The sequence below is a fragment of the Sceloporus undulatus genome, chromosome 2 (genome assembly GCF_019175285.1).
Source record: "Sceloporus undulatus isolate JIND9_A2432 ecotype Alabama chromosome 2, SceUnd_v1.1, whole genome shotgun sequence".
NCBI classification, from domain to species: domain Eukaryota; kingdom Metazoa; phylum Chordata; class Lepidosauria; order Squamata; family Phrynosomatidae; genus Sceloporus; species Sceloporus undulatus.
Window position 1 is genome coordinate 152431729 of NC_056523.1, and position 20480 is coordinate 152452208.

Consider the following 20480-nt stretch of genomic DNA (forward strand, 5'->3'; position numbering starts at 1 on the left):
TCATATAGAGCAAGGCATCGGGATGAGCTAGGGGCTAATCTAACGCCCTCTCGTAACCATGCAACCTGCTGATTGCATTTGAATTCAAGCCCCTAGTCACCGGGAAGTGGTGTGACGTTATGGCCCCCGCAATGGCCACAACACATGCCCTCATCACTCCCATGTTCCATAGGGACTCCTGATACAGTGCTACGTAACCTTATAGACCATGCCTACCAAATCCAGAACCTCTGTTGCTACTACAAAAGGCAGTTTCGCAGAAACGCCTACCGCCAACCCTACCCATGCAAGCAATGCAGCCAACGGAGAAAACGAGGAGGCTGCCTGGCCAGCAGAGCCTCATGGTGAATGGAGAATGCTCCAGCCGCTAAAAATTTGTCCAACAAAACAATAAACTACACTGTTCAGCCTCGCAAAAAACAGAGCATGTCGCACCAGGTAAATCGCCATATCCAAGCTGACAAAAGCAAAAGGCACAACTGCTGGCCAGGCAGCAAAACAAATACGAGGGGCACCTTGTTGGTTATGCAAAAGGAGATGAGAACTGGAGCAAGGCACTGCTGAACTGTTGGAGAAGCCAAGGGCCGAGCCTTGCCGAAGGCTCACCGGCACCGTTAGATGGGTGTAAAACAGGGCATGACAACCCGGCATGAGAGCCCCTGCATAACGCACCAATGTGTTCAAACCTGCACTTATTGCAGGAGCACTTGCCAGCATTGAAGTCCCGGCAAAAAGCCCAAGTGGACAGAAAGGGGGGAACCAGGGGAACATGCTTGCGACACAGCCTGAGAACTTAATTCCAAGCCATGTTTAGTGTGGAGATGATCCCAACACACATTGGAGTTTTGGGATGCATGCTGCTGAATGCAAAATCATAAGTGATAGTGGCCAAAACACCAGCAATTTACTGGCCCTAAGGACATGTAGAAAATGGCTATCTAGCTGCCAAGCCCGAACAGGGAAAGCCAAAGCAAGACAGCCCAGAAAATGGTAAAACACTCCAGCCAATTAACAAAATTACAGTCAACCAGCGGAGCAAGGGGACCTATCTTTTTTCTTTGGAGGAAGTGACAGCCAAGCATAAAGATCCAAAAGGGGACAAAACCAAAACATCGGCAAAGCAACCCCAGAGAATAAGCTTTGTCGTGTTCCAAAGAAGATGAGAGCCAGGAGGTGAACCAACTGGCATCCTTTCCGCTTTATGCTCGACCCAAAGCCCCTGAAGACTGGGTCGCCAGGTACGCCACCTAGTTGCCTAACACGGCAAGCCTGGAGTCACGGCATGCTGAACCCAAGAACAATCTCTACCAGCAGGTAAGGATACGTTGACCACATTAGCATGAGCCCGTCGACGTCTCTTCCTTGCTCTGTGTTCCTTTCCATGACGCTTCCGCCTGCTGCAAACTCCTGTGCTACCAAGCACATAATCGTCTGAACTGGAAGTTGCTAACGAAGTCAAGTCACTGGAGCTGGAGGATGACAAAACTCTCAAAGGCCTCACTGTTGCCAAAGTCTTATCATGAGGGATAGAGGTGGGAGATTGGAGGCTGGAGATGCAGAATAGCTGGCAGCCGCTGGAAGTGAAGTAAGGTCTTGAGAACACAGGTGGCAGGTGAAGTGGCTTTCAGGATCCACTCTGCAATGGAATAAGACAGTTCTGTCTCCGCGGCATTGACTAACAAAGGAACCTCTGGAGTAGACCTGGCACATGAAGCTCTGGATGTAGCAACAATTGTGGAACGTGTCTCAGGGGGTTAACTCTGTGAGACTATGGAGGAAGATTCCCAGATTGACACCTGATGGGGTCCCATAGGTTGTCCCATTTGGCTTCCAAGGCTAAGCCAAGGGTGCCCAATGGTAAACTGTTAATTAGGCATGGTGTAGCAGGCCGCAAAATAAGCAATAGCCAGAAAATATGTCTTTGCAATTCCTTGAGTTAGCTAAAGGGAGTGACCTCAAGCAGCCTAAAAGGAGGCAGTAAATGTCCACAAAGCGAAAAAACAAGGATAAAACAACAAATAGACATGGAAAGTGTGCAAACGAAGGGAAAACCCCTCTTCAAAATTAAAATTGTCGTCAAAGGAGGAGCCCAGGGAAAAAAAATCCCCAAAACGAAGCAGCACTGTGACGGGGGAGGGTGGCAAACAGCAGTGAAGGGGTGGGGGAGCCCGCAAATGAGGTGAGAGGGCTGCCCCTGACTTACAAATGGGCCTAAAGGCCCCAAAATGGGCACGTAGCCTCTATAAGGCCCCCTGCGGCCCCGCTCCCACGCCTGAGGGTGAGGAGGTGTGAGCAGCCCACTCGCTGGGCCCGCAAATTTGGCCGAGAGCCCTCGGCCTAATGCAGGGATGGGGGGGCAAGCTCCCAATGCCTACCTCCCTGGGCACTCGGCTCTGCTCAGCAGCAGAGCCGAGCAAGAATGGCGCTGCATGATCGCCTTTTCCAAAGGTGGGGACAGGGAGGGGAGTCACCCCGCCCCCAGGAGCAGCCAGCCTATTGGCTGCCCTGGAGGACTGGGGTGACCATAGAGAGGGGCCTCCGCCTCCCAGAGCATCCCTGTGAGAGGTGGACGTCCCTCCCATTCCCCCCGGCCAACCAATCCAGTGCTAGCGCACCCCAGCAAGGCATGCTGGGGCGCACCGAAGAAAGTGTCGCCTGGCCCCTGGTGGCAACACGGCCAGCCCGGGGGATTCGGGCAGCCGCTTTTTATTTTGGGTTTTGCTTCCTTGCCTTTTACAGCTCCACTCAAGGAGCCCTGGTGGTGCAGTGGTTAAATGCTGGTACTGCAGCCACAGTGTTGTAAGTTTGAGCCTAGAGGAGGGTTCCAAAGTCCACTCAGCCTTTCATCAGTTTGTAAGTTGGTAAAATGAATACCCAGCTTTCTGGGGACAATTGTCTTACACACTGTAAACCACTTAGGGAGTGCTAGTTCACTGATAAGCAGTATAGAATTGTATTTGCTATTACTATTGCTATATTAGCTATATCTTTATTTATATAATGTTGTTGTGGTTGTGTGCCTTCAAGTCATTTCTGACTGAGGGTGACTTTTCATGGCAAGATTTCTTCAGAGGAGGTTTGCTATTTTGTCTGTGAGCTGCCTTGGGTCCCTTCTGGGTGAAAGGTGGCATACAAATGAAATAAATAAATAAAAATAAATAAATAAATACAATTGCCTTCCCATGAGAGAAAGCTGGCATACAAATGAAGTAAAAACAAACAAACAAACAAACAAATAAAATTGTCTTTCTATGAGGCTGAGAGCATGTGATTTGTACAAGGTCACCCAGTGGGTTTCATGGCCAAGCAGGGAATTGAACCCTGTGTGTCCTGAGTCATAGTCCAACACTCAAACCATTGCACCACACTGGCATTCTCTCTCTCTCTCTCTCTCTCACACACACACACACACAGTACAGTGACTAACTGTGTAGACAGTATTTAAAGTTTGGTTGCACCATAGGTTTGTATGAGTGAAGTGTAATACTGCTAATGTTATTTTAACATTAAACATGCCTCCTTGGGAATGAAACTATCCCAAGTGCCTCAGTCTGATGGTGTCCATCCTCAGAGAACGCTATGGTGGCTACCTTATCTCACGTTGAGGTCCATCAGATAGCAGCTTGCTCCTGAAAGCCACACTGGCCATCTTCTCCAGTGCGACATTAGCCATAACAGGACAACAGGAGAACAGGAATGGTGGTTCTTTGGACCACTTGCCATTATTATAAGTGATAATGGAGGGTCCTCTTAGTAATCTTGGGAGATGAAATTCTTCTCTTCACCTGTTGATCCCAAATTCACCATCCTTCACAGGATGACCTGGATTAGATGGGAGGACCTGAATTAGTTGGATTTCTACATTATTTGAGATTCATTCTAATTCTGGTTGCAGCATATTCTGACACACAGTTATCAAAATTGGTTTGCACTCTTGGAAGTAAATGCTTGTAATTCTTAAACATTTATATTTAAATGCTAAGTAAAAAGGCCCTTTATGCCACCAGTATCCACACTGAAGGCCTGGAAATAAATTGTTAACTTTGAATGAAAGATTGCTTCTTCCCAGCCATAAGCATATTTCACAGTCAGAAGGAACTGCAATAATCTGTTTTTTCAAGGAATATTAGTTACAAGGAAGCTATGTGCAAAGAAAATAATTAAAAGGTAGCCCAGGACTAAGTTTCCAAAAGATGTATTGGAGAATAGAAGCATCTGAGTAATTCATTACTTTTTTAGGCTGGGGCCTCCAGAAAGAAAAGCCATGGCAGGATTTGGTCTGCCTGATAGCCCTCAGCAACACCCAGCAGCTGTCATGCTAGTCAGAAGTTTTGAGCCATCCAGAATCAACACCCAGCAGTCAGTCATTTAGAACTATAAGACACCACACAACATAGGGTTGGAAAATGTGATGGGTGACATGTTGACTGATGAGGAGCAGTGTGGAATGAACCACGGAGTCTGTCAAATACAAGCAATGCTGTGTATTTACTTTGTTAAGCTTACTTCTGCCCATGTAGTTGAGAAGTGAGTTTGGGCAGGACCTAAAGTTCCCACCAGCCAGCCAAAGTCCAAATTCTGGTTTTCTGTTCGAAATTGTAGGGACAAAACTTGTTCAACCGCTGTGCTAGGCAAGCAGCAGTATGACTGTATCCGTGACCCTCAACTCTAAAATTGTGGTGTCTCAGTTCCTAAGACCATCAGAAATATATGTTTTCCAATGGTCTTAGGCAACCCCTGTGAAAGGGTCATTCAACCCACAAAAGGGTAACGATCCACAGGTTGAGAACCACTGCCTTAGAGTCTTTACCATTACTGTCCTCACTTTGTTTAAAGCAAGCTTGTAAATCTCACCAAAAATTTAGACAACAAGATTAAAAACTGAACAATATTTTGGACATTTATTAAGGGTCAGCACTGAACTAACACAACATACCCAAACCCTGAAACCGTACCATCAGCCTCCCTCATACGTCAAGGCCTGCATGAGGATGAGTTCTCACCCATCCCTTGTTTTGAGTGGCAAAAATCATGTCAATGATGTGGTGACAATCCTCAGTGGTTGAAGCAGGTGGCTAGAGCAAGGGAGGACTTAAAAGTGTAGGAGACATGCTGGTTGAGAAAAAAGCCTACAGAATCCATTATTCGGTTTCCCACAAAGGCATTCTATATGCCTATGGGAAGTGCACAAACAGGACATAAGGACAGTAACTCTCTCCTGGTATATGTTCCTTGCAGAAAGTACTACCTCTGACTCTGGAGATACACACATACACACCCAACAAGACCACTAGCAATTGTTTTATTCTTAATGAAGAGAATGAGGAAAGTAACATATAAAAGTATTTCCCCCTTACTGGAGCAAAGAATCAGCTTTCTTTTCTATGAGCAAATAGTGCAACAAAACTATTAACCTCCCTTAGCTATTCTGCAGTGTTTTGTTCCACTATTTCTCCTGGTGCTGCTGCTGTTATTTTCAAAATATTGAAAGAGTATCATCACTCTAGCCCTGAAATTTTCATTTTCACGAAATGTGGGAATAATATGATATGAGGGGGCAGGCTTTTTAAGTTCTCTCAACCCTGTATTTCTGATTATGACCCCATTGCATAAAAATAAAATAATTTTCAAAGAAAGAATAGGGAACTTATTTGAACCCAAGGGCCAAATTAAATTTCACCCAAGTTCTTGGTGAGGTGCCTTACAATGGTCGTGTGGCCAAAGGGCAAATGGTGAGACCAAAGATTCAGTCATATTTCTATGTAAAGCTCTTACCACCGGTAACAAAGCTGTAGGAGAGGCATTTCTGTCTTTTAGAATGGAGAAAAATCAGTACAAAAGCTGGGGAAACACCAAACCATATTATCATAGGGAAGGGGGTGGGCCTCTGGAATTACCCAGAAGGCCAGTCAGAGACTGCAGGTGAGCTGGTTTAGTCTGTTGAGCCTGAGGTTCCTAATCTCAGCTTTAAACAAAATTGTAAATATAGTTGTAACTCTGTCGATCTATAGGTTTCAAATCTGCAAAAGGACAATAACACATTGGACATAACAGATGTCCAGAGAAAGATCAGAATGGGAGAGAGAACTGGTAACCAGATTGTACAATGAATGACTAGAAGAACTGTGAATATTTAGGCTGGAGAAGAGAAGATGAAGGAGATTATCAAACTAAATCGCTGCTGAGATAGACGCACATTGTAATGGTCCCTGATGGACCTTATCACACTGCCTCATGTGATTTTCCCATTCTTGAAAGGGTGCAGGAGAAGTCTGGGTTGGATATGGGCTGCCTACTGCCTGACCATGGGGCAGTGTAATAAGATCCATCAGTGACAGTTACAAAGCACATCTATCTCGGCAGCACTCTGAAGTGAAGAACTGGCTTCAAATGTCTTCAAATATCTGGATGGCTGTCATGCAGAAGATGGAGAAGACTCTGTTGTTCAAAAACCAGGACTAGAACCAGTGGGTGAAAATTGCAGGGAAGTAGATTTCAGGTAAATAACAGAGAAACATTGAAAGAGAGAGAACTCTGTGACAATAGAGTCTTTTGAAAGATACAAGTTTTACATCCTTTCTGAAAAAAACATCAAGAGTGGTTATGACAGTGCTCAGGGAATAGGCAAGAAGATGATGGAACCTCTATTTGGCTGTGTCATTTGAAGATGATACCAATGAAAGTTTCATTTTATGATTTTAGAGGAGGGAATAAAAGTTGTTTGAGGGGTGAAACCAGTCCTCCCAGTGGCTGTGCAAGAAGTCATTTTCCTCCAGAAGTCCTGTTAAGATGATGCTATGTGAAGAGGTAACAATTCTGAGGTGGACATCAGGTTGTAAGAAGCCAGAACTACCCACTGAAATCATAATTACTGACTTTAGTGGGATACATTCCCATCATGTAACAAAACTGGGAGGGGCAGATGTAAGTGATCTGGAACAGTGGCCCACAAGACCAAAAGTGTCTTAAGGCAACAGCAAACAGTAGCCAGTGGGGTCAGCACTGACATGGATGAAATTACAAATGCCAGCATTTATACACATCCACCCACAACAAACTCACATATCCATTCTTTCACAGTCTACCCACCACACATGACAAATGTGTTTGCTTCCGTGAAGGGGGAAGCTGGAGTGTTAGTTATATCCTGCTCATTCTCTGTGTTAACTGTGTCTGACACTCCCTAGTTGGTGGTCAAGAGACTGAAGGAGGCAAGTAGAATGGGATTACGAAGATAGTGAACTTAAATATTTGAAGGAAATGAGAAGAAGTGAACCCTATTATTAACCCTACCTCTAATCATTTCATGGATGATGGCAATATTATTATTATTATTATTATTATTGGCAGAATGTTGGCTGTGACAAAGAAATACAGAGAAAGGAGGAAGTACCTGTAAAAGGAATAGCTGATGGCAGTGCTCTTGAATGTGTGTGTGTGTGTGTGTGTGTGAGAGAGAGAGAGAGAGAGAGAGAGAGAGTCTGCATTTGTGACAGAGAGGGGAATTGGGTTCTCTGTCCACAAAGAGAGAAAAGGTCCAAGCTGAGAGGTAATGAAGGGGCACTGTCTTCTCTGTTCAGGTTTCAACCTTTTGCTCTCTTCTGTCACTTAGCTCTTGTGATGCATCAAGCAGGATTGAAAAGAACAGAGGTCTCTACTGCTTTTCCTACTGTGTTACATGAAGAAAATGGAGCATTGTTTTTGTCTGATTTTGAGACCTTAGTGAGGCTTCCACTGAGTTGCCCACTTTGACAGATGCCAGTGCAAAGGCCATTCCATTCTGGCCATGTTCCATGCGTGAGTGCCAGCAGTTCTGACAAAATAATATGAGAATGCAACTCCCTCTTCAGAGTGGGTGAACCTTGCTAGGAATAAGAGGTGAAGTTGCTTTCTCTTGTGTCCTCTGGGGTAATCATGTGGGTGGAGGGAAATCTTGGCTTTTCAAACAGTGAAAAATGTAATATGGTGTTCCATAGCCATGCAGGGATTCAGTGTGGAGACATGGCTACAGAGTGATGGATGGATGGAGTATTGACACACTGAATCTGAAGGTCTAAAGCAGATGAACACCCCAGTACAATTAGATATTTGGGTTGTTGGTGGTGTTTTTAGACAAGCTATAGAGAAAAACTAAGTAAATAAAAAAGGGCTGGGGTCTTCTAAATCTTCTGGTGCATTTGTTCAATTATTTTAAAAAAACTGTTTTTTATCCCCACAGGTAGGCAATGGTTGTTTTTAATGAGTAGTTCAGGATGAAGCTATAAAAATAACTCCATAAAAACAGCAACTGTGTTAGACAGTTCACAGCTAAAAATGGCTTAGGAGGTAAATGTTATGTACAAGCCAAGCTATGGAGCCTGTCACCCAGTGAAAGAGTAATTAGTACGTACACACACACACACACACACACTTTTATAGGACCCTTGGTGTCACCATTTTCTTCCATTTCTCTTTGGCTCAGAGCTGCATGTTCTCAAAAACTGCAGCATAAATCATGTGATTATGATGAATAGAAAGGGATTCCCTAAAACATACAGATGCACAGACTCACACAGGAAAAACAGAACATTCTTAAGACTCACAGAGCAATCTGCACACATAAAAGCACAATCTGAACAGAAAGCACCTGTCTGCTCATTGGTTTCAGTGGGGTTTACACTCAGGTTAATAGATGCAGTGTTGCCACAGTTCTTTTTGTCATACATTGTAGATCCCCAGGGATGGTGTTACCATTAGGTAGAGCAACCATTTCAGGCAGTAGATGCTAGTGAACGATGGGGAGCACTGTGAGGTAAATAGCAAAGCAGCCTTGCCACATGTCCTTCTTGGCATCCCCTGAGATAACTCACTGCCCTCAGGTGCATTGGGAAAAAATATTTTGACATTTGCCAGTATAGCTGATGACAAGCTGCACCACAAGCATCACAATAACTTCATTTGGTTATGAGACTGGGGAAGTAAATCATCACTTATTTCATTTCTGCATGCAAAAATGTATACTTGCAGCATTTTCCTCCCTGCTCTGTGAGAAGATAATGGTTTCTGCACATTTCTGGAGTATATTTCAGAACTTTGCTGGGGAAATTTCATTTGTGTAAAAATAAACATGATTTTTCTGTGCAGAAAGCTATTTTGGGGCAGAAAATGTAAACAGTGGGGTCTTGGTATCCGCAGGTGATCTGTTCTGGCCTCCCATGCGGATACCAAAACTCGTGGATACTCACATCCCAAAGGAGGGTGTGGGACCAGCCCAGCAGAATCCTTGGGAGAGAGAACAGGATCCCTCTGACCATGGGGAAGCAAGAAAGAGGAGGGGGATGAAGATAGTGGCCATTGGGGGCATCCCTTTGAGCATGGTTTTACAACCAATTATGGATCCATCTGATGGAGTTTCCATTTGTTCCATACTGAGTCAGTATGCTAATCAAAATATCATGGAGGACTTTATCAAATGCTTTTCTGAAATCCAGATAATTGACACCCACAGCATTCTAATCATTTATTAAACTAGAGATCCAATTAAAAAAAAATTAGTTTGGCCCAATTTGCCCTTGCCAAACCCATGCTGGCCTCCTACTAATCACTGCATTGTCATCGGAATACTTCCAAACAGCTTCCTATTATTATCCATTCTAATATTTTTCTGGTATTGAGGTCAGGCTGATTGGTGCATAGTTTTTTGGATCTCCTCTTCCTCCTGCTCCTCCTCCTCCCCCCTTCTTCTTCTTTCCCTTCTTTGAAGATGTTTGTTCATCTCCAGTCATCTTGCACCTCACTTCATGTGTGAATTTTATTATGGCTCCCATTCTCTATCTTAGGTTTCTCCCCAGAATGCATAGTCTTGGCTTTAGAACTTGTTTTTGGACAGATAGTTATCATCTCCAACTATCTAAGGATTTAGTTTAAAGCCCACTTGATGAGATTTACCATGCTTTTGCTAAATATATTTGTTCCAGTGTTCATGTGGTGTACCCATCTGAAGACATTAATTCTTCCTCTAACAAGTGAAGACAATGATCCCAGAAACAAAAATTCTTCCTTCAACAACATATCTGTAGCCAGTCATTCACTTGTAGTATCTTCTTGTCACTGTGGCCTCTAATTTTCACTGGTAGAACTGGTGAGCTGTGCCTGGAAACTCTTCACTTTCCTGACCAGGGTTTCATAATACAAGGTGAGGTGCTCAAAGTTCTTTGTAGTGTAGGTGCCCACATTAATCAGAAGAAAAGGATACTGGTCAGTGTTCTTGATGAGCTTCATCAACTTGTCAGTGACATCCTGGACATGTGACCCAGGAAGACAGCATGTTTCCTAATCCATCTTTTCTGGCTGGCGCAAAAGTCTCTCTATATTGCTGATAAATGAATCCCCTACCACCAGCATCTTTCTTATCTTCTTGATGCAAGTGGTTGTTAGGTAGGTCTCTTCCCTGGCATGCAGTGTCTCTTGCTGGTGGTCTCTCATTTGCCACTGTTCACCATTGTTATCCTCAGAAAGATGTAGGGAGCAACTGCTTAGTTAGAACAGTTCTGACAGATCCTTCTGCCTCCATCCCTGCAGTTATTTCTTCAGCCTTTCAGACTGTAATAACTCTTACTGATATGAATGAATGCACCACAAGATGTGTGCTGCTGGCCCTCAGAGACTCAGCTCCAAAGACTGAAGTACCAGTTATATCAGTGGTTCCAACCTGTGGGTCGTGACCCTTTTGGGGCTCAAACGACCCTTTCACAGAGGTTGCTTGGTTTGGTTGGCCCCTCCTCCTCCACCTCTTCCTCCACCCCTTCCTGACCTCTCAACCAATGAGGGAGGCCACCGGCTGGAAGAAGGGACAGAGCTTCCAACTGCAAAGGCCACTGGGACTTGTAGGCAGCCATCAGTCCCATCCCTTCCCAGCTTCCCAACTAATCAAAGAGCTGGAAGAAAAGGCAGGGCTTCCAGCCACAAGGGGGTTGTGACATTAGAAAGGTTGGGAATCAATGAGTTATATGTCAGTGACTCAGCAGAGGTCCTGCCCCCTTAGGCCACATGCTAAGGGAAAGCATGTGACCAAAAACAAACAATAGCCTACATACAAGACTTCAAAAAATCATTATCAAAATGTTAAGGATGATCCCCAAAAAACAGGTGACCATCTACTCTCCCCGCAGTGACCAGATGAAGTCTCTGCTTTTTCAGTTCTGATCTCCCCTGTCTCCCAACAAGACTTCAGTTTGTCACCCAGCAGCAAGCTACACACATAATGCAGTGCAGTACTCTACTTTGTTCTTCAGTCACAGAGTTTGTCTTAGAGGCTAAACAGACCGCCCCTTTGGAGTGGCCTGCTGCCACTCCTTTCAGTGCCAGATCAGGGCTACAGCAACTACATGTCCCTGATCTGGAATTTCCACCGAGCAAAAAGGAGCTGCAAAAAGTGGTTCCTTTTTGTGCCACAGAAAGGGCTCCTTTGCTATTGTGGTGGCATCTTGTGGAGTTCCTTTTGGTCCTGCGTCATCTGGACACAGTGCCAAAGGAGCGCTGTGATGCTACCCACCGTGCAGTCAGGTGCATGGTATGACGATGGCATCAGGATAGCATCAGGGTGTGAGTCATGTGGACGCCACCCCCCACCCCCCCCCTACCCCCGCTCTGAGGCTAGTGTATAACACCCATCTACACAGCCTTTTAGCTGCAGGAATGAATTACAGGTTGTGCTACCAGAATTTGAAGCTCACCTTTGAATATTTATATTTACAGGACTAGGGCCTGATGCCAATGGTGGAGGAGGTTCAGCTCAGTAAGGCCATACCAAGAGTTCACTGGGTGCACATGCCACTTTTTGGTGACTGATTGACTTATAAAATGTACATGCAGCAGCAGAATGTGGTAGGAAAGAGGTGGCAACTCTTCAGGGTATGGAAGATATATATGTGTGTGTGTGAAAGCTAGTGTGGAGCAGTGGTTTGAGTGTTTGACTATAACTCTGGAGACCAGGATTCAATTCCTAGGCTCAGCCATGAAACCTACTGGGTGATCTTGGGCAAGATGTATGCTCTCAACTTCAGAAGGCAATGTCAGGGATGATGGGAGATGTGGCTCTTCATCTGGCCTGGAACTCACCACCTGGTTGTGCACCACGCTGACCAGTTTTGGCCAGTTGTTATATCTTTGCAAGAGTTGCAGAGAACAGGCTGAAGACCCCGACAAACTCTCCAAGCCTTCTCACTCTTGCTTCCACAGAAGTCTTCACCCTTCTTCACCAGGGTCCTGCTGGTTCTTGTAGCTTCACCCAAGATACCAGACAACTCAGTAGTCTTATATAAAAGATCTACTTTATTCTACTATATACACAGCTCAATATTCAACTCCTCACTCTCCACTCTACAATCCACTCTACTACCCACAACTACTACCCACAAAATACAATGGGATCCATAGTCATTATTATAGCCAAAGCATGGTACCACCCACTGTGGTCTGTTTCCACCCAGTAGGCGTGTACATCATTCCCATTGGTTCTCTTTGTTCATCCTACAATTAATGATTTCATCATCTCAGCCTTGACCACTTTACAATTGTCAAGTGTGTCCAATTATCCACTATGCATTTCTTGTCCTTGGCAATCAGTACTTGTTAATTGTATTACCATTCACACCTGTGTGGTTCTCCATTGGCTTCTGCTGAGTCACTCTGACTCTCACATACATCTTTTATTTCTCTTGCTGTATAACCCATGTGGCTTTTTCCTTAACAAATGGCAAACCTTGGCTGAAGAAATCTTGCCAAGGAAACCGCATTATAGGTTTCCCTTAGAATTACCATAAAAGTAAAGCCACTTTTCCTTTCCCTTACCTTGGAGAAGTGTGTACCAAGTAGCCCAAAGCACTCTGTGACCTTACAGAGTTTCAAAATATTTTATTCTATGTTTTCAGGATTAAATCAGCTTTCTTGGGTATCATATCTTGGAGCATCCTTCTCCAGTCATACCTTAGAAAGTTGGCAAGTTACAGAAACATTACAAAGAAAACCTGGAACTAACAACCAGCTAGGGAAACATGACAAAAATCCCTGATGCCCCATAACAGAAAAGTAGACCTGTTCTCAAGTTTTCTCATGATTAAAGAAGGGGGAGTCTCATATTTTGGAGATCAGCCCATACCAGCCTTTTTCATGCCAATGGTCACCATCCCAAAGGAAGTCTGAAAGAGCAGAACCAAACCTTCCCTGAAAACAAAAGCAGTAAAACTTTTATACCCATGACCTCAAAGGTTTAAGATATTTCTGCCTCTCTGTACTCACATGAAGCTTGATTAATAATAATAATAATAATAATAATAATAATAATAATAATATGATTTATTTATATGCCGCCCAATCACTGGGAATCTGGATGGCTTACAACAGAGGGGATAATAGACAATTCCCTGCCCTCAGGCTTACAATCTAAAAGACATGACACAAAAGGAGAAGGGAATGGTGAGAGGGGGGATCAGGTCCAGCATTCTTCTCTCCCTTTGAGGCCTGGACCAAGGCAGATGGACTGGAGGGAAGGCTCTTCATCTTCAGGCTAGCCCTGATGGAGCTGGGCCAGCCTATTCTCTCCCTCATAGGCCAAAAGATGACAGTTAAGGAGGGAGGAGCCTCTTTCTTCAGCCTAGCCCTGATGGAGCTGGGCCAGCCTATTCTCTCCCTCATAGGCCGAAAGATGACAGTTATGGAGGGAGGAGCCTCTTAGCAAAGGATTAGCAAAGGATATCTCCCAGATTCTACATAACTGTCTGCCATCCTAACTGATAAATTAACAACTTGTAAGCTGGATGTAGCTGGATGCTCATAGCCACTAGATAATTTAAACCACTTAGGGAGTGCTTAAGTGCACTGTTAAGTGATATAGAAATGTATTTGCTATTGCATTATCACCCTCCCCTCCAAAAAAAAAAAAAAAAAAAAAAAAAATCTCAGATGGTCTGGTGATGAACTGGCAGGATGAATCCAGACCAGCTGTGGTTTCATTCCTGGGATCCAGAAAAGAACAGCATTAACATATGCATACGGATATAAGAATCACTACACATTTTCTTGTACTGTTTTTAATGCCTTTGCCTGATGAAAAAGCTGTTGACGTTTGCATGATGCATTTTGTACTTTTTAGTTGTTCAATAAAGGCATCACTGTTTTGTGGATTTTGGAATTTGTTGTTCATTTTTAGTTGATTTTAAATTGATGGAGTTGGAGCTTCACTATCGCAGATGAAGTACATGACATGATTCCATTGCTCACTAGTGCTATGCCTTGTGGACTGATCATGTTCTATTGTGGGTACTTAGGCAACAGTGAAGTGGATAGGAATAGAATGTGTTGGTAATGGAATTTAAATTTTATTTCCTGCAGTACCCACAGGATCAGAAAGAGGGGCCCTGCCCCCTGCATATCACCTGAACTGAGAACAGCTACAACAACTTGACAAAATGTAGCCCTGTGAGCAACGTTGTCATATTTTATATCCTTCCTGTATGATTTTAACACCTTTCCCTGAGGAAAAAGCTAGTGAAGCATTGAAAACTTACAACACGCATAATGTGTATTATGGTTGTCCCAGTAAAGAGATCACTATGTTTTGGATTTTGGATATTATTGTACTTTGCTCTATGGTCAGCATGTTTACCCTGGATACAATTCCTTTGGGGGGGGGGTTATACCAATAGTTATTTGTTGTTGTTGCTGCTGTTGTGTGCCTTCAAGTTGCTTCCAAATTATGGCAACCCTAAGGTGAACCTATCATGGGGGTTTCTGGGCCTGTGATAGTGTGTAACTTGCCCAAGGTCATTCAGTGAATTTCTATGACCGAGCAGGGAATTGAACCCTGAATTCCAGAATCAGAGTCCAGTGCTCAAACCACTGTACCATGCTTGCTCCATCAATAACTCTCTCTCTCTTTCTCTCTCTCTCTCTCTCTCCACACACACACACAACACACAACATTCACTCTTTAAACTCAACTAGACTTACATCCAGTTTAATACAATGTCTACAATTAAATCAGTGGTCTTAAATACAATCTGTTCAGTGGGGGATTTTTATTTTTTTGCCTTCAGTAGTACACTGTCCATGTTGAACACAGCATCTCCAAAAATATCACAAATAAGATGTGATAGTTTTTTTAAAAAATACCAGGTGTTGGGTATCATCATCTGGGGTATACTAAGAGCTTAGGGAAAAGTTTCATTTTTGGACTATAACACCCTAAATTCCATGAACAGTGCAACAAACATTTGGACTGGGAATTCTACTGCCCCAAAAAGTAGTGTTTTCTAGTTCTGCTATCAGTTAGTATAAAATATACATGTTTAGCTGTCTCAGCTATTTGTCATGAACTTCAAATTTTGAAAATACAGCTGACCTTGGAAATTATCAGATGGGGTGGGGGCTGAAGCAAAATGTATACGCCTGGCAAAGTCGCTCGATCAAGCTGAAGATTTTCAGAAACATTGCGCTTATCCAGGACTTAACCCATGAAGATCTAGGAATGCTCCACCAACAAACCATTCACAGGGAAGTCCCAGGAAGGGTTTGTTGCTGGAGCATTCCTGGATCTTCATGGGTTAAGTCCTGAATAAATGTGACGTTGTCTGAAAATCTTCAGCGTGATCACATGACTTTGCCAGGAGTATGTCTTTTTCTTCCCCAATTTCCCCCCATCTGATAATCTCCCTAGTATGCATGCCCACACCTTTTGGCAATATATTTCACAAGCTAATCATGACTAGAATGTGGGAGGGCTCTTTAACAAGCAGGTTACAAGAAAGGATTCTTCTTTACCTGAAGGACTGAGGTTACAAGAAAGGACTCTTCTTTACCCGAAGATCTTGAATTGTATACAATCCTTAACATGTTTTGTAATTTAGTGACAGCTCCTAATTGGTTGTTTTTTCTTGATTTCCAAAAGAAGCTTAAATGGTTTCCAGAGTCCAACCGGATACATGCCAATCCCTCTGTAAAGAAGAGGCTGATGTTACTATTTCACCCATTTTATAAAACCATTTCCTGTCTTCAGAGTATTAGCATTTGTGTTGCTTTATTTCTCAACATCTAAAAGGGGAAAGAAAAAAAGGGGAATTGCCTTTAAAGGTCCAACAGGATTGCCTGGATGAATAAAAATATGGGCTGTGAGCCTAAAATACACTCTCTCATTAGCAAGTGCCATTGATTTAAAAATGTTACTTACTCATGAGTAGCTATGTTTGAAGCTTTGGTCTGTGGTTGAGGTACAGGTCTTGTTCCAATTGGGCAACCTTAACTTTAATAAATAAGATGTTATGTAGGGAGGGTGGTCAGGCCTGTTTGGAAGAAAAACATTGGACAGGCGCGACTCAGCGTTCCCTGGCTTTTTAACAGCTATGAACTGCTTGATATTCTTGGCTCGGTTCAGTTACTATTATTATTTTTTCCCTTTTAAAAAATACGAGGCAATGGGCTTCCTCCCAAGACACACTCAGGTGGGGCTGCCTTGCACTCCTGTCTTTCCCCTTGGGGCTCCTCATTTCATTTTGAGACACCTCCCCTGTGACACACTCCATAAAATTCAGAGAGCTCCTCCGTCTGTCCCACCTAAGCGGCTGCAGTCAGCAGCACAGCCTCCTTTCTGACACATACTTTGTTTCTGGAAATGATGGGGTTTAGCAATGCAGGAATACTTGGTTTGGGGAAAGAAAGCAAGGAATGAAATCCACCTTTGGGAGTGGTAGCCACATTACAGCACAAAGACAACTAAGATATAAAGGTACCACACACACACACACACACAGACACAGAGGAGTCCACAAGCCGATAACAAAATTCCATGTACTGTATAGGGTTGCCATAATTGTCCACTTTTACCAGGGACAAAATGATGTACATAACCAGTTCACAAAGTAATTTCTAGCTGTGAGTTGATGTTTAAGGCAAGAATGAGGAATGTGTGGCCCTCCAGATATTCTTGGATTGCAACCCCCATGATACTACATTATTGCCTTTGTGAGCTAGGAATTGTAGTCCAACAACTTTTGGAGGGCTATGCCTTCCCCACCCCAGTCGAAGAATATGCTTGTAAGTGGATTCCCATGGTAACAGTTGTGCCAAAGTTACATTTTTGCCTATATCTGTAATTTTCAATGTAATAGGAACCGGGTGGCTGTTGCTCATTACTGGGTATGTATGCTTATTTAGTAAGACCAATGGAAGATGGGGGATTATTTTGTAATGCCTCTTTTGGCATTTTTTTTCCTCAGAATTTTCAAGGTTCAAACTAGAGAGCATTTTTTTCTTGTATCTTCCAATAGTGCATTCATAACACTAACAGTAACTGGTTAGTAATGAGTAATTCAGATATTTTCCTTTCTGGACTGCAGTAACTGAGGACCTGTGGGGTGATCAAAATAAGGGGTAAAATTAATATTAAGAAATAACAACATTCTAAGTTTTTGGGCCAGATGGAGAAAAGTGACCAATTCAAAATGCCCTGGTTAGTTTCATGGCTCAGTGACATCTTTTGAGTCTCAGTCCAACAGCTAAATCCATACAACTCTACAGAATCAAGTGATACACTTTCACCAGGAGCTCTGGTTCACATGTGGTAAACAGACTAATCATTCATCTCCAAACTTTACCTTAAACAGCCCTAATGCAGATCCTTATTTCAGTCAGTGGATCTAGAAAGAAGGTCCTGCTTCCACTACAAAATTTGCTAATTTTCCATTTGTTGTTCCCTTATGACAACTGTTTCAGTATTTTGTATGTCAGAGCTGCATTATCCTCTTTCTGATATACAGAGAAACAGGACTGCTTTTCTTTAAGTCTTGTAAATACCAGTTAAGAAGTAGTCATAAAAAGACAGGAAGACAAGGTACTTACCCATTCAGGTCTTCCAGAGTTAGGAGAAATGTCATGTCATGTTGAAGCTTCTAAAGCCTGAAACTCTCCTTCTGTCCTGGGGGTAGAAGGCACATGGTCTTCTGAAGCCCCTTGAACTCTGAAAAGAGGGAAAGGGCTTGACCCCTGCATACTTTTAGCATGGGGTGGCTGAAACCCCCTGAAATGATCTGGCAAAAGTGGACCACCACAATTCCTGTATAGCTGTGCTTCCTCAGGAATTGTCAGAGGTGTATTAAGGGCCGGTACACACCTCCATAAAGTGGCATGCTCCCAGCGATACTAGAGTTAGGGAGCGCACACCAGCCCCACGCTCCCTAACCCTAGTATGTGTGGGTGGTGTCATCGTTACACGGCACCGTCTGCATGGTGCATGTAATGATGACATCATGCTGTGCCACATTCAAACAGCACGGCATGCACGTGACATGTTTGCACTGTTCCAGGCCGCTTATGGCGGCCTGGTGGAGGCACAGAAAGGAACTCCAAAACAGAGCTCCTTTGGGCCCCCCGCATCATTGGTATGGCAACCAAATAGCCACACCAATGATGCAAAGGAGAAAGGGGCCATGGCAGCTGCCCCTTTTTCCTCTTTAGGGCGGGTGCCTTTGGCACCTAAGGCGCAAGGGCACCCCTTTTCCAGACCAAAGAGAAGTGGCATTTTGCCACTTCTCTTTGGCATGGAAAAATGGCGGATTGGGGACACAGGGCTGCATGATGTCATCATTACATGCACTGTGTAGACGGTGCCATGTAACGATCTATACCCTGGCCCCAATCCACTGTGAAAAGGGGAGGTCTGTCTGCTCCAGTCACCCAGTGAGTTTCCAAGGAATTGAACCCTGATCTCCAGAGTCATAGTCCAAAACTCAAACCACCACACCTCACTGGTTCTTTGCAAAATAATTCCCAGAATACAAATAACCTTTGAAAACTGCACAGCTGTTGAAGAGTTTCTTACAATGAGAAGAAAATTACTAGGAATATGCATTGCTTCTTTGGAAAATGAAATTAGCAAATAATTGCATTTCTTATGTCTATTTGTCTTCTTTTATATAGACTAACCTGTTTGTCTAATGTATAGTATAGAGGAGCAGTGCTGACAGAGAATGCCATATATTACACTGAAGAATGAGCAAGTGAAAGCACCTCTGATGTTGAGGGTCAATCTATTATTCCTTGTAATATTGCTGCCTAGGCATATGTAGGGGCAGAGTTGATACCTGGGTTTATAGTGGGCTGCCGTCCCTGTATTTTCATTCATGTTATGTATCCTGTTATGGTCATGTTATGTGCTGTCAGTGAGTACTTGTTTAAGGATGAGGAACTATCTGTGTGCATGTAAAGTTCTGTCATCCAGAGTCAGTGAGAAGGCGGTAAATGTCCTCTGTTATCTTCTCTGGCAAAAGCAAATAGCTGAAGTTCCCAAATGGTCAGTAGTATGTATTTTCTCTAGACCAGTACATTCAGACTAGCATAGAACATGATGCTAATGTCAACAGTTTCACTTTCACAGTGAGTACTCTGGCAACCCAGTTCTTCTAAGGTACATGTCCCCAAATCCATTGCCAAGCACAACCCTTTAAGTATCTCTCTCAGGAGCATTTTCCCCACAGACTCCTACATATGTGATTACAGAAAGTTCTCTTCTTTTATTATCCATACATACTTTATTGTATACCTTGGGAGTTGCTCTTTCCCCATAAAGGGGATATGCCTATATTTATAATGTTTTCAGTACTACTTTCTCCACATCTATTCATAAGGTTCATTGAGTTCAGCTGTATTTGCTTCTAGATAAATAGCTTCATTAATAATAAACAAATCTCGATAAATAGCTTCATTAATAATAAACAAATCTGTGTGAAGTTCCATGGCACTGATATTAATTTTATATTTTATTATTATTGTTGTTATTAACTGCCATTAAGTTGAGTTTGATTTATGATGACCTTATGAATGAGACACACCCTGTTATCAATAGTCTTGCAAAGGTCTTGTAGACTTAAGCTCTAACTTCCTTGATCGATTCCTGATGTCAGAAATAAACTCTTCTAGAACATGGCCACATAACCTGAACCACCCCCCACCCCCCAAAAAAACCTATGGATGCTGGAAATGAAAGCCTTCAACTTCACATTCCTTGATTGAGTTTATTCATCTGGAATGTAGGCTGCCTCTTTTCCTACTGCCCACTATCTTAGCAGGCATTGCTGACCAACTAGGAAATAATGAGACCAGAACTGGGTTATAAATGGGCAACTTTTTTTAAATCAACCTATTTAACTGTTTTCATCAAGCTCTGCAAAAAAATGAGGGAGTAATCTAGTGAGGGAGCAGCTAGAGCAGGTGGTAAACTCCTAAACCATCTCCTTAAGCTCTCCTGAATGAAACACCTGAGCCCCAAGGGCAACCCAACATTGGGTTGCACCCCAGCCATCCTGCATCCAGAATTCCAATCTAAGATCCCTTCACTTAACTCACAAGACTTAAGAGAGGGTTTATATCTTAGGCCAGCCTCAAGGCAAGTTCCATTTCCTCCATCTTTTGTCTCAAGACCTAAAGAGGCAGTTCCAGAGACTTAACCTTCA